Source organism: Pyxicephalus adspersus, chromosome 1 (genome assembly GCF_032062135.1).
Source record: "Pyxicephalus adspersus chromosome 1, UCB_Pads_2.0, whole genome shotgun sequence".
NCBI lineage: Eukaryota > Metazoa > Chordata > Amphibia > Anura > Pyxicephalidae > Pyxicephalus > Pyxicephalus adspersus.
The window spans coordinates 61,033,691-61,049,057 of record NC_092858.1 but is presented as its reverse complement, the minus strand read 5'-3'; the positions used below and the strand labels follow the sequence as shown (position 1 = coordinate 61,049,057).

Here is a 15,367-nt window from a genome sequence, read left to right as displayed (position 1 = left end):
ATTGACTTTAATGGTGTTCGAATTCGATGTTCGATCACCTGAACAATATCCCCCTATTCGATCGAATAGCTGTTGAATCGAATAGTGAGATATTTGACCAACACTAGTTAGCACATCAACAAGGATGGAGATTTTTTGGCCATGCTTGTGTTCCTTTAGAAGTGCGGCCCCATCATCAATGTGAATGCAGAAACACTTCAGCTGTGTTTCTTATTTTCTAGTTTATGAGTTCATAATACTCACTTGGTGTATTCAAATTACTTCAATTGAATAATATAGTGTAATAAAAATAAATTAAAACATGTATATTCAATAATCCTTTATAAGAACAAGACAAATATGTAAACATTTGTAATTGGCGTTCCCCTCCCCACTCTTAATAATGAGTGACCAAATCAGTCTGGCATGGAACAATTTTTCAGAAAAACTTTAATAAGAAAATAAATAATAATGTATAATTATAACATTCCTTTTTGATTACATCGCCAAACCAAGATTGTACAAATGGTTATTCATCCTTTCTATAACCAATAAGCCATTTATAAATGTTTTGCAAGGAAAAGGAGGTCCTTGTTGCACTGATTTTTTTAAAACAATAGTCAGAAACCATTATATATGAAAAAGTATGTGCATTCTGGGGATGTTACATGTGCACCTACATGCATATTTGGAAGAATATAAGCTAACATTTGCAATTGTAAAATGAACAGTTTTACTATTTAACACTTTAGACACAACACATTTGTAGCTGATTGTATTTGTTTCCTTTTGTGGTTAGACTTATTTTTTTCTGAATTATCTGCACTGACATATTCTCCGTAACACATAAGAGGTGAACACTAGGTTAGAACACTCTTTGGTATGTTTTGGGGAACATTATATAGTACTGTATATTTTAGGGAACATTACTACTGTATATGACTTGCCTGTGGCTTACTTTTAACAGTGTCCAGTGCAAGCCCTTTTATTTAATGTTGCATTGTATGAAACTAGGTGAATGGTTTATATTTTTTTCTTTGTAAAAACCATTTTCATTAAATATGATGCAATTGTGTATACAACAAATTATATTAAACACATAAACTGTACAATGCAGACAAACGCTTTGCATATACTGTATGTATGTCAATTTAGTAATACATACCAACATTTCTTGATACACATAGCTTACTACATGCAGATCATCGCCACCCTCTTCCCATGCAACAGATGAGACATCAAATTAAAAGAACTTAGGCAAAGAAACACCCAGACAACAAATATTTCTGCCATATCTGTCAACATATTACAGGAAAAAAAAACAGCCATTCAAAAAAAAAAAACTCTTTTACAAGTTGTAGAAACATAGAATAAACAAAGATTATCTAACACATACATAACATAGTTATCATTTACAAAAATAAATTCAGCCTTAATTTCAACCAGTCAACTGGTTTGCTGGGCACACAGCCCGGTATGTAGTCTGTCGGAATGACAATGGATTGGGACTCTATACCTGACAATGGGACACCAGCCCCACACAGGTTATATAATGAAATCTATGTTGTGCAATTTTTACTTATACGTTGGCTAATTTCTCACTTTGTAAAACATAGTAGAGATTTGTCTGCTAATGTGCTTCACTGTCTTGAGAGGGACAAGCAATAGCAATGATGCGAGTGAACGTGGCTTAGCAGCAAATGTCTTGAACAGTCGAAGCAGCTTACATTTAAATCATTGTGACTAGATTCCGGAAATAAACTGCTGCAGTAAATCCTTTATAAGCAAACAAGTTGATCCCTTAAACAGCTGTAAATTATTGTGGATTAAAAGAAGCAATACATTTTTAGCAGACACTGTGCAAAAGCAGAAAAAAAGCAAAGGTTACCCGTTTCTGCCAACAAAAACAGCCAACTAAAGGTTAGATTTTTCCCACTTGTCCTGGGGGAAGGTCATTTTGTTCTGTATGCAATACCCAAGGTAGCATACCTTCACTATGTTTGTATAAAGAATGATCTGAGCGATCTCTTGTATACAATGAATAGACAACAGGACAGGAATTAGTAACTGTTACATGTAAGGGACCCAATGCCTTTGTGAAACCCTAGTCAAATGACAGACATACAGTAGGCACCTAATGACTTCTGATTCACTTGAAAGTTCCAGTTCCACATAGAGTAGATTTGTGTAAAATATGCCACAACCTAAGCAAGGCACCTTTAACATATAAATTCTGGTTCCTGAAGGTATCATATTAGGAATATGCAGAATTTAGCGTGGAAATTAATACTAATGGAGTCTGCATGCTACCTAAAAAATTTTTATTTACTTTCACAGTTTTTATTAAACTGGAAATATTAAAACATGGTGTCCAGTTACTACTTGCATTGCTGTTGCAGAAAATGGGGACACAGCAAATATTGTGTCCATGCTTAGCAAAATAAATTTGCAGGAACTGCCAGAGATGAAAACGATCTCTAAATGGAGGCAGCCTTTTTCTAACTTAAATGCTACTTGAATGACCATTTTACAAATAGCTAGTGGTAATAATCTGTTTTGTCAGAATACGCACAAGTATTTTATTCAGGCCACAAATTGGCCACCTCCTTCCTTAACTGACAATGGGTGCACTATAACATAAGCTAGTTAAAAAAAATTGTTTTTTTTAGAGAATTACTGTAGCTAGAAGAACAGTTGCTCATTGTGTTGATAGTTTTAATTATGAGGAATAATAGATGAAAAATGAGCCTTAATTCAGGCCTACAAGGCCTACAGAATTCTATGGACCCACCATATTAAAAAGCAAGTGGGTCTTGCTTACTGAGTAAGGCAAATGTCACCATTACCAGTAAGCCTGTGATATGTATAAAACACACACAAAAAGGAAAGGATAGGGTGTGTCAAACACTAGTCTCAGCCTATTTCTCACTGGGAGTGTTTGACATATCCCTCTAGAATTTATCGCTAACCTCCGGAGAACAACATCTGCTGTCACGCTTGACCAGTCCTGTTTGAATAAATGTGTTTAGAGAATAGCGGATTCAAGGCTTCCTGATTCCCTGATTGCTTTCATAACTAAGCCACCTGAAACATTCAAGTTCTAGAGGAACGCAATCCCTGCAAAAAGGTCACAGACAGTGGTGCAAGCAGCCTTGTAAAAAAGGTTAGAGAAATCTTTTATAGCGCAGTTTACAGCGTCTAACTATAAATTACTTAATATTTGTGTGCTACAAAATAGAACTTAAACACATGGATCTCGCTGTAATTGGAATCAAAAGGAGGGAAAGGGTCATTGTCAGCAGGCAAGGTATCAAGTGTACTTGTGAAATATGTCATTCACATGAAGTGTCACAGTCACGGATAAGATAATAAAAAGGCATTCCATATCTGGTAGGGCATTCCATGGTCTGAGTTTAGCTGGTTCCCCAGGTGTCTTCTAGTGAAGGGAGGAGATACACACTGAGTTTTATCCATCTTCAACATGTTGGTTCTGGAACAGCAAAAAGCCAGTGTGTATTTACTTTTTTTTTGTTTCTTTTATATTCCTTTTCATACAAACACCGAAGTTTGGACAGTCTGGTGGGGATAAAATGCTCAGGTGTGCCAAGGGCTCAGTGAGTCACAACACCCTTGAGGGTCTGGCTATGATGTCTTACTCTTAGTGACTGGTTTGCCTCCGTTCATTATTGCAGATGCACTTGTGCTTTTACTCGGTGTCGCGCGGGCCTTTGACACTGTCTCTCCAACATCATGCAATGAAGGCTCCCTGTACATGGCAACTAAAAAAAAAACATACAAAAAATTAATAAAGTTCAAAGGCATGAAAGGAATTTGTTATATATAGTTAATGTGCTTCAGATGCTGTGCTTGCTACTGATTAGTGCTAGACAGTGACGATTTATTAACCACCACACTCAGGTTGCAGATTTGTGCATTGTTTTTGAAACACAATGATTCACAGTATACAATACTGTTTCTACAAGGCATATCATATGATTGATTTTATCTTAGGGAGAACCTACAAATCTGTATGAAAATGCTATTATAAATATATAGGACAGCCAGTGGGTAAAAACATAAATGTGACAGCAACATGTATTGGCTGAAGATACACAATAATTTGTAATTTGTGAAATCCCTAATACTACCTAACAATACACAATACACAATACCTTATAAATATCATATACACTATACAGTAAATAACACAAATTAAATCACATTTTTGAATTATTTTACTTTACTGGGCAGCCTGAAAGCCTTGCAGCATTAGGATCACAGGTTTGGGTCTTGACCAGAGCACTATGTGCATAGAGCTTGTATATTCCCCTTGTGTTAGAGTAAGTTTCCTTCCACATCCCAAAAATGACATCCCATGTTAATGATATATGTCTATGGTACAGGCATTGATTGCAAGCTATCCTGAGGGACAGTTGATTGACATGACCATAGACTCTGTGAAGTGCTTTGTAATATGTCAGAGAAAGAAATACATGAAAACAATAATTTTGTTCTCCTATTATTAGTAACTGGTAACTGTAGCTAAATGTACACAGCACCAGTTGTGTCCATAAAAGCATCACTCTGGACACTTTATTTAAAATAGTTCCCTAACAGGGGTTTGAAACAGCAAACAGTTGCTGGTAATGCTCACTTCCTCTCTAGCGTTGTCCCCTATCGCCGTTACTTTACCTACAAGATGCTCCCTAGAGTACACTGCGCTCATATACACTGCATATACAAGGACAGCACTAAATCTGCATCAATGAGGATTTTCCATCACTAAAGAAGATCCTGTGTGATTTGCCTAAAACTAAATTTGCTGGGGATTAAAAGGTGCCAGCTGGTGGGGATACCTAGAACCCTTGAGGTCGGCTTTAATACCAATGTAAAGAATATTAGACATTATGAATATGATAAAGTGGCAAAAACAAACCAATAAATTTGGGATACCTGTAGCTAATTATAAACATAATATCTGTTATGTCTTTAGGATGATGCTTTCCTACACCATGATCCTTTTTGGAGTTTGCCTTTAAAAACTTGTAAATCTGGACAAACATGATATTAAAAATGATTTGCAAAGTTTTTGATTTCTTTGACTGATTATATAAGATTTGTTGCAAATGTATAGTTAACACAAAAAATGACAATGTTATTACACAATACAGTAATACAATGTAACAGGAAAACCACTTGGGTAACAAATACTGAGCTTTGTTTTAAAAAAATTATGATAATAACTGTTTGGAGGTCTTTGAAATATCAAATGCAATTTTTGGGTCTTGATTTGCATTATACTGAAAGCTAAACAGGATTTCCTTCGGGCCGTGAAAAATCTTATTACCAGATACTGTAATCTAATAATCGAAATAACATTTTCTGATTAGGCTTTAGAATATAGATAATATTAGGAGATACCATAGAGCTTTTTCACTACTAAATTTACAAAATTCAATTACTTTTTATAATAGAATGATGCACAAAATGTGTAGCAATAATTATAAAAATTAAGAAGAATAAAATCTAAGTGTCTAAAAGTGATGCAATTTTGCTTCCAGATTCCCGATACAGGTACAAACAGACAGATCCACTCCAGCTTTTTAATGGGTTTGTCAATGTAAAAATCTATTTTCCCAAAAAGCGTGCTACGGTGTGCAACTACGGGTTCCATATGGATAAAGTGCATAGCCGTATGTTGCTTTCTGTGCAAGACAAGGCTGCTTTCATGGTATAGTGGGGTCTTATTGGTCAATATTCAACTGAGTAGCAGCTGGGTGTGCAGTGCTATTGCTAGTTTGGGCAAGGTAGGTGGTGTTTGGGTATTGAGATACAGAGCAGAGTCAGCATCTATCTATCTATCTATCTTTGGCGTTTGCTTTCCACAGACAGTGCTGAAATAATTATTTTCTGGGTTGCCAGTAAAGACAACCTTTACAAAATAAGTAAACAGCTCTATGAACGATCAATAACACCCCTCAAACCTTACAATGTGAATAACAGTATTACATTTTTCTTGAGGTGGGTCTATTCCTTCCCGTTTAAATTCTAAAACTTAACTTAATTCTTGAAATGAACCCCTTGGTCCATGTCAGACAAGTGATCCTGCCGCTGGGGACAACTCGCCAATAACTTGATCACTAACAGACCATTTAGTTCTGCTAGTCCAAAAAACAAGACATCCCTATCAATCAAGATGTCACTATCTTACTGCCCCAACACTAGAATTACTAATTCTTAAACCTAAACCTAATCTAACACTCAAATGTAGTCCTTACACTCATTCTAACCCTTTTTTGTTAACGTTGATACATCAGGACAATTAAAAGTCCTTTGTTTGGCTTTATGATTCCACTGTTGGCTGTATTTATAAAATTGTCAGAGCTTTTCAAAGACGATTTATAGCAACCGATTGGATTGAAATGTTCATTTTCCAACTGTTTGCCTGCTCTAAGGAGTCAGAAAGAGATCTCCCCCTCACATTGGTATAAATAGGGCCAGTGTGATTTTGAGGTTTCATTTCTAACGCCCACACAGTAAATAATCAAGTGTTCTGAGATGACTGTCAAGCAGCCTACTGATTAGAGAGGAATTCCAGGCAAACTGGGAAATAGACATCAGAATACACAGTTTCCTATTTTATGTGCCAAACCCTTTGGAATTTTGTTTAGCCACTCTTGTGTACCTCTAAACACGTATAAAGCCTAACAGAGCTTCCTGGTTTACCTGTCCAGGCATGGTGGTGGTTCTTATCCAGAGACCAGGCTGGATTTAGGGAAGCGACACAAGAAGCTGAACCAGGAAAAATCATCTTGCTGAATAAAATTACAAACCCTTTGGCGGGTACATATACCTGTAGAAGTAGTATATATATATATATATATATATATATATATATATATATATATATTAGAATTAGGTAGTCCCTGAGTTAAGGACATCCAACATACGGAAGACTCCAGGATACGAACGGGATGGGAGGAGGTGGGCAGTTTGAACGACTTGCACATAAACTCTTTTGCTAAACACAGCTGAGGTTGTGGGTAATCTTAAGGACTGACCTCTTCTGCAACATCATTTTTGCATATCAAAGCACAGCTTGCTCCAGAAGTTAATGAATGTCTAGGTTCCATAAAGATTTTTTTTGCTTTGTTTGTGATTACCTCACAGTGAGGATTTTATACAGTAACTGACACCACGCTGCCTAATAATATGTTGAGACAAACATTTGTCCTAATTGCATTTAATAAAATAATGTATCCCTTCTGACTTACATACAAATTCAACTTAAGAACAAACCCACAGTCCCTATCTCATATGTAACCCGGGGACTACCTGTACTTTTAATTTGTCCAGAAAAGGTCAACCCATCAAAATCAGACCAAAAGCTGACTGTCTAACACTAAATGACGTCTCCAAGAAGCTAAGATCTGCAGGTAGCTCTTGCCAAAGTTGGTGCATATATTTGCAATAATAAAGACTGTGCAGCAAAAAAACTGAATTGGAAGTGTGCCAGAAAAAGTGTGCCAGGGGATTCTCAAACATGATACCATGTACTAATCAATCAAAGACAGGGTTGTTGGTCTGTACTAACAGTACACATATTTGGCACAACCTGAAGTGGCCATTTCAGGAGAAAGACTTCATACTAACTGAAGCATAGTAATAGAAATATTATGGTTTGGTCTTGCTGCCTGGTTTATTCAAGTATATTACATTATACTGTAGGTGCAGTTTAAAAGAATTTTTTTTTAACCTATTTAAAATGTTCCATGACCGCTCCATTTACATGAATGTATTTGCAGGCATATTGGCTCTTTACATGTCCAAACTGCTTTCTGCCTATAAATACTACACAATCACTGCACCTTTTTTCCTCTTCCTTGAATCAAACGTGTTGGCCATGTCCACCACAAATGAAATTAAAGCTTATTAAAGATATTGAATTGGAAAACCACATACCAGCAAACAATATTCAACATAATGGCAAGTTGATTTTTGATGCTGATTTGGTCAACACTTGTTTAGTTAAATTAAAATATAATGAATCTTCTGTCATTTTGATTTCCGCAAAGGATTTGAATTTGTCACCTAAAGTTTTAGTAAGACAGATTTATGCTTCAAAGTCAGTTTATTTCGAATGTATTATCACAGTAGATTCTGACTCTGACAGCTGAGCACCTAATCAGATCAGGATAGCTGAGCTTTCTGCTCTGTAGGTTTGACATTTGATTTGGACAAATGACCAGCGTCAATGTCAGTGTTCTGTAAGACGTGTTATGTCAGGAAATATTTCAAGTGCTCTTTTCTGCCTTCTTTTCATTCTAGACCTGATCATTTGTTTACAGGAATGTTATGCCATCTACAAAGCAATAGACGTGAATATTTATTCTAATCAAGGAAATGTGACATACTGTATATATTGTGCATACTCGGCATATTTCAGTTGGCATAATAAAGATCAAATGCAGTATGTGTATGTTTATGTATATATATATATATATATATATATATATATATATCATTTTTGACCTAGATAGAGTCCAGAAGAGTTTGAGTTGCTGGGTTTGCACCGAAAGCAGAATGCATAAAGTCTAAACTCCCTGTAAATCTGATACATCAAAATCAGACTGGTATGTCAAAAAAAACAATGGGTTTTAGGTGCTTAATGGGTCATCTTTCATCAGTGTTTGGTATCTCTTAGGGTCCCTAATGGTAAAATTCGTGCAGTATACACTTTGTTCTATTTTACAGTAATAAATATTTACGAATGTGTTGTCAGGTGTCGTTTCAGTGCGGTTAAACCTCCTCAGTGAGGACACAGACAGCAGTAAAATTATTCTATGTTTTAACAGTTTGATTGTTTTTCAGTATTTTGTTTACTTTATTTTGACCATAGTTCAACAAGTAGGGATATATATTTTTTTCCTCCCATAGCGTATTCAGAGAGAATCTAAGAGTAGCCTAGAAACTGTGGTTGCAGAGCTCACAGTTGGCTATAGATGACCGAAAAGGGCCCTCCTGTGTTACTTGTACTTGTGCTATTCAATGAAAGGGGAAGTCTGTTACTGGGGGGCTGCACTGTGTGCACTGAAAGGGTCAGTCACTGAGGGGGGCTGCACCGAGAAAGGGGGTCTGTCTATGCGAGGGTCCAACACTGAGGTTTGCACAGAGGGGTTTCTCACTGGGGTCTGCATCCAAATGGGGTCTGCATGTGAAAGCTGGACAGTGTGGGTGTCTACACTTGGAGGATCTGTACTGAAGGTAGGTCGTTGTCACCAAGGGGTCTGAGATAACTAGATAGGATTCAAACTTCTGTAGGTAAGAGGGCCAAGGACTTGTCCATAGGTTAATATTAATATTATTAACCAGTATTATACAGCACTGCCAAAATATGCAGGGCTGTATAAAATGCATAGTCATGTCACTAACTGTCCCTCAAAGGGGTTTACAATCTAATATCCCTAACATAGTCATATGACATTACCACAGTCTATAATCAATCTGGGGGGAAACCAATTAACCAAACTACATGTTTTTAGAATGTGGAGGAAACCAGAATACCCAGAGGAAAGCCACGCAAACATGGGGAGAACATGCAAATTCCATGCAGATAGTGTCCTTGGTTGGGATTCAAACCTGGGACCTAGTGCTGCAAAGGCCAGAGTGCTAACTACTGATCCACCGTGCTGCCCATCCAATAGGTCTGTGGCTACGCCACTGTGAACAGATTTCCAAGTTTGATGGATGTTGTTTTTACTTATGGTAAATCATTATTGTTTGTGTTACATGCTTTTGATCTATTCCACTGAAAATGCTCTATTCACAAAGTTGTTTTTCCTATTTAGAGATTATTTTATTGATATTGCACTTTACTTAGGCTACTAAATGATAGTGGTGTACTGCAACCAGTTACAACATTTTTATTGGTATTTTAATTGCACTTATTTAAAAAACATATAAAATCAATGTAATAGTCAATTCAAAAACTACAAAGCCATTAAAATATTGCCAGCTTTAAGTTGGTGATAACTATGAAATCCAGTGGGTGGATATTGTAAAAAGCAGAAGAGGTGGTTTAACATGCTGATAAGTTAACACTTTGTAAACAATATAACTATTTAAAAATATGAAAATAGGTCTTCTAACCGTCAAAGTGTAAGGGCAAAAGTTTTTTTTTTTCAGTTTGGATAGAATAAAGTTAGGTCATAAGCCTTTTAAATTGTGATCTGTGTCCACTAGGAGATTCACCCCTTGGTATATCAAGGTGCCAATTGTCATGTGGAAATCCAAAATTTTAAACCATTCATGAGAACAAAAGGGGAGGATAAATCATCCAAATGTGACAAATGTACAAAGATAACAATGCCTCTCACTTTGTGGAAATTCTTCTTATTTTCCCTAAGAAAGTGTATTAAAGAAAAGAAGTAAAGGTAAATTACCTTATCCGGGTACAGTTGGAAAAGAAAATGACATGGGTGTTAAATTTTCTGCACTCTATCCGAAACTGAAAAAAATGGCTCTACAAGTATAGATGGCATCCTAAAGTATACATGAATGCAAAAAATAAAATCACTTACATTTTAAACTGTTCATATCTTAATAAACACTGTTTTATTTTTTTTGTACTTTGTTTTTAAAACATAAGGCGTTACCTGCTGATTCGGCTAGTTTCTTTCATTATTTTTTAATTTATTGTTGCCTTTTATAAACTCTTTAGACTGATTTAGTAGAAATAGAGTAGAATACCATTCATAGTTCAGCTTGCAGGTGGAGCAGCAAGGTACTGTCCCTGGCTGACCTACCACAGTTCCTGCTTTTTCCTCACTAAGCGACTCCCATGCAGAAAATCAATGTAAAATACAACAATAGACAGCCTCAAGCAGCTGTGTAGAGGGCATTGTTTTCCTACATTAGCCCCCATAATGGAGGTATTAGATGTAACTACAATATATACCAAAGTCTTTACTTCTGAAGACACCTTGATCCATCCAGCGCTGTCCTCAATTTGGTCCCGCGCTGTTCTGAAATCCCTGCTTTGTCCCAGCATGAAGGGAGGGCCGGGTGCTGCCATTTTCTTGCTTCTGCTGACTACATCCCCCGATCTCGCACTGCCCATGCACGCGATCAGGTGACGTAGTCTGCTGAAAATGGGAAAAAAAGAATGCTGATCTCACTGCACATGCAGGAAGGAGCAGCTTGAAGCCTCATGGCACGAATACGTAGAAAGGAAGTATCCCAGGAGGCTCTGTGCTCCTATTCAGTCTTTAGCGCCATGGCAGTGGCGTCTCCTGTATATATAAAGTTATATAGTAGAGTATATATAATTATATAAAGGAGTTATCTACCTTTTAAAATAAAGAAAAAAGTTATAAGTCCACCTTAAATACTATTTTATGAAATAACACATAACTAAACATCTTTTTTTAGCAGAAAAGTAATAAGTAAGTAAGAAATAAAATATTTATTGGAGCTAAACATCCAAATTCAACCATCTTGGAAACTTAGAGTGATTTTTGTTGATTTCATACAAGAATCAGCTGAACAACATTAACACTACATGCAGTTGGAAAGCTTTATTTTCTGAATTCTCCACTAGAATTAAAGAGAATGGAGGTCTTTAAAACTTTTGTGACACATTGGGTCTGATTTAATAAAGCTCTCCAAGACTCGAGAGGATAAATTACACTTAAGAACGATTTTGAACAAATTGTTTGTTGACTTAAATTTTTAAGCTTTTTTACACTAAAATAGGTATGCTGATTCTGAAACTGCAGTTAGTTTTCTTCTATCACGTCAAGTTTTTTCTCCTCTACCTTTCTACCTCTTATATTAACGCAATTACTGAAGCGTGGATTTGTATAGGCTATCCATTTACATGCAGAGGTCAGAGGTTGTGCGCTGCTCTATGTAGTGAATAAGCAAAATGTATTTTTCTACTTACACACGTATTTCCTTTTTTTTTCAGATCATGTCTGGCTCTGCTGTTTCTCGTCCTAAATGCCTAAACAACCCTGATTCATTTTGTTTTATCTGTGGCAGTTTCACCATTCCCAGTCAAAGGGGGAACATCAGCACATTTGTAGAGCAAACCTATTTGACATATTTCAAAGTTAAACTTGGTAATCAAGATAAGTCTTGGGCCCCTCATAAGGTGTGCAAACAGTGTGTCGCGGGTTTACGGATGTGGACAAAGAGAACACGTGATAAGATGCCATTTGATATACCTATGGTTTGGCGAGAGCCAGGAGATTATTTCAGTGACTGTTACTTTGTATAGTGAAAACTTCAGAATATAACAAGAAAAATAAATGGAACATAGAGTATCCTAGTCCACCATCGGCTATACGCCCAGTGGCTCATTCAGATGAAATGCCAGTACCGTCTCTTGAAGAACATGATTATGGTGATAAACTAGGTGACAACAATGATGAAGAGTTTAAAATTGAAGAGGCCTCTGTAAGGATTTGATCAGCATGAGTTGAGTGATTTGGGACTATCGAAGAAAGCTTCAGAACTCCTAGGATCAAGACTGCGCGAGAAAAACTTACTTGAAAAAGGAACAAAGGTATCGTACTTTCAAACCAGAGAAACTGCATTTCTGCAGTACTTTAGAACTGACAGTGGCTTTGTGTATTGCCATAACATACCTGGTTTAATGGAGGAATTGGGAATTCCAATCTATACCTCAACTGGATGGCGACTATTCATCGATAGGTCAAAGCGGGGCTTAAAGTGTGTCCTCCTTCACAATGGCAATATATTTGGGTCAGTTGGTCAATTGGCATTTAGTTTCTCTTTGTGAAGAATATGCAGACATAAAGAGAGTCATTTAACTGGTGCAATATAACCAACACTATTGGGACATCTGTGTTGACCTTAAAATGGTATGCTTCCTTCTTGGTCAGCAATGCGGATACACCATGTATCCCTGTTATCTGTGCATGTGGACAGCAGAGCTCGTGAGAGGCATTGGATGGAAAGGAATTGGCCTCCAAGATCTGCCCTAAAACCAGGTGATCCAAACATTCTACATGAGCCAAACAAATTGTTTGTTGACTTAAATTTTTAAGCTTTTTTACACTAAAATAGGTATGCTGATTCTGAAACTGCAGTTAGTTTTCTTCTATCACGTCAGGTTTTTTCTCTACCGCTTATATTAATGCAATTACTGTAGCGTGGATTTGTATAGGCTATTCATTTACATGCAACACAGTGTGGTCAGAGGTTGTGTGCTGCTCTACATAGTGAATAAGCAAAATTTCTTTTTCTAATTACACACTTATTTTTTTTTTTTCAGATCATGTCTGGCTCTGCTGTTTGTCGTCTTAAATGCCTAAACAACCCTGATTCATTTTGTTATATCTGTGGCAGTTTCACCATTCCCAGTCAAAGGGGCGAACATCAGCACATTTGTAGAGCAAGCCTATTTGGCAGATTTCAAAGTTAAACTTGGTGATCAAGATAAGTCTTGGGCCCCTCATAAGGTGTGCAGTGTGTTGAGGGTTAACGGATATGGACAAAGGGAACACGTGATAAGATGCCATTTGTTATACCCTATGGTTTGGCGGGAGCCAGGAGATCATTTCAGTGACTGTTACTTTGTATAGTGAAAACTTCAGTATATAACAAGAAAAATAAATGTAAGATAAGATAGAGTATCCTAGTCTACCATCGGCTATACGCCCAGTGACTCATTCAGATGAAATGCCAGTACCCTCTCTTGAAGAACATGATTATGGTGATGAACTAGGTGACAACAATGATGAAGAGTTTAAAATTGAAGAGGCCTCTGTAAGGGATTTGATCAGCATGAATTGAGTGATTTGGCTTGAGAAGGCTTCTGAACTCCTAGGATCAAGACTGCGCAAGAAAAACTTACTTGAAAAAGGAACAAAGGTATCGTGCTTTCGAACCAGAGAAATTGCATTTCTGCAGTACTTTAGAAATGACAGTGGCTTTGTGTATTGCCATAACATACCTGGTTTAATGGAGGAAATGGGAATTCCAATCTATAACTCAACTGAATGGCGACTATTCATCGATAGCTCAAAGCGGAGCTTAAAGTGTGTCCTTCTTTACAATGGCAATATATTTGGGTCAGTCCCAATTGGCATTCAGTTTCTCTTTGTGAAGAATATGCAGACATAAAGAGAGTCATTTAGTTATTGCAATATAACCAAGACCATTGGGTCATCTGTGTTGACGTTAAAATGGTATGCTTCCTTCTTGGTCAGTAACGCGGATACACCAAGTATCCCAGTTATCTGTGCATGTGGACAGCAGAGCTCGTGAGAGGCATTGGATGGAAAGGAATCGGCCTCCAAGATCTGCCCTAAAACCAGGTGATCCAACATTCTACTTGAGCCACTTGATAGAAAGAATATTACATTCCCGCCTCTGCACATGATACTGGGTCTGATGAAGCAGTTCGTTAAAGCTTTGCCAACTGAAGGAGACTGTTTCAAGTACCTCATTTTGGCATTTCCTAGGCTGTCATTTGAAAAAATAAAGGTAGGTGTGTTTATTGGTCCACAGATTTGGCAGCTCATCAAAGATGAACATTTCATCAGGACAATGTCAGAAGTGGAAAAGAATGCTTGGTTATCATTCAAAGACATTGTCAAGGACTTTCTTGCAAACACAAGAACAAATAATTACACAGAAATGGTCCAGAAACTCTTCGAGAGCTACAAAATGCTTGGTTGCAATATGGGCATCAAGATGCCTTTTTGTGCATAGCCATCTTTCTAACTTCCCGAAAAACCTTGGTGCAGTCAGTAATGAGCACGGTGAAAGATTCCACCAAGATTTGAAGGTCATGGAACGATGGTATCAGGGTAGATGGGATGTACATATGATGGCTGACTATTGTTGGAGCATCCGGCGGGATTGTCCTAACACTGAACACTTCAGGAAAAGCTATAAGTGTAAATTTTTACATTAACCGCTTACCCAAATCATTTTCAAAAGTTTTACTGTAAAAAATGTAATTGAGTAACAATAAATCCTTTGTATGAACAAAAGAAATTTAAATAAACAGTACATTCAAGGTATTATTTTATAATTTTCTGTATTCACCATCCAAAAATTAGTAGAAAACCAGTGTAACGCAACAAAAAATCTGTACCCCAGTAACATACTAAATAAATGTTATCTCTTATGCACTAAAATATTCCAAAAGAGGAACAGTGTATAAATAAATGAATTAAAGCAGTGCATCCATTTCACACTTACATGAATATGTACATTTTCCTTATTTGACCTTACCTTCCAATGGCTTAGGTAGAAAGTGAGCTGCTGGTTTTGTTTTCTTGACTCTGTTTCCTTTCATGACTTGACCTTCTTTATTGAGACCTAAGAACCACGCTCTACCTGATTCTTGCTG

General features: G+C 36.9%; 1 long non-coding RNA gene across 1 annotated transcript; it reads right to left on the bottom strand.

Annotated features, from left to right (window-relative positions):
- Nucleotides 1-408: 408 nt before the first annotated feature.
- Nucleotides 409-15,367, bottom strand: LOC140330948 (uncharacterized). The gene is made up of 2 exons (XR_011920820.1): nucleotides 15,250-15,367; nucleotides 409-3,758 (listed from the first exon to the last, which is right to left on the bottom strand). It is a non-coding gene; the product is annotated as an uncharacterized lncRNA (long non-coding RNA).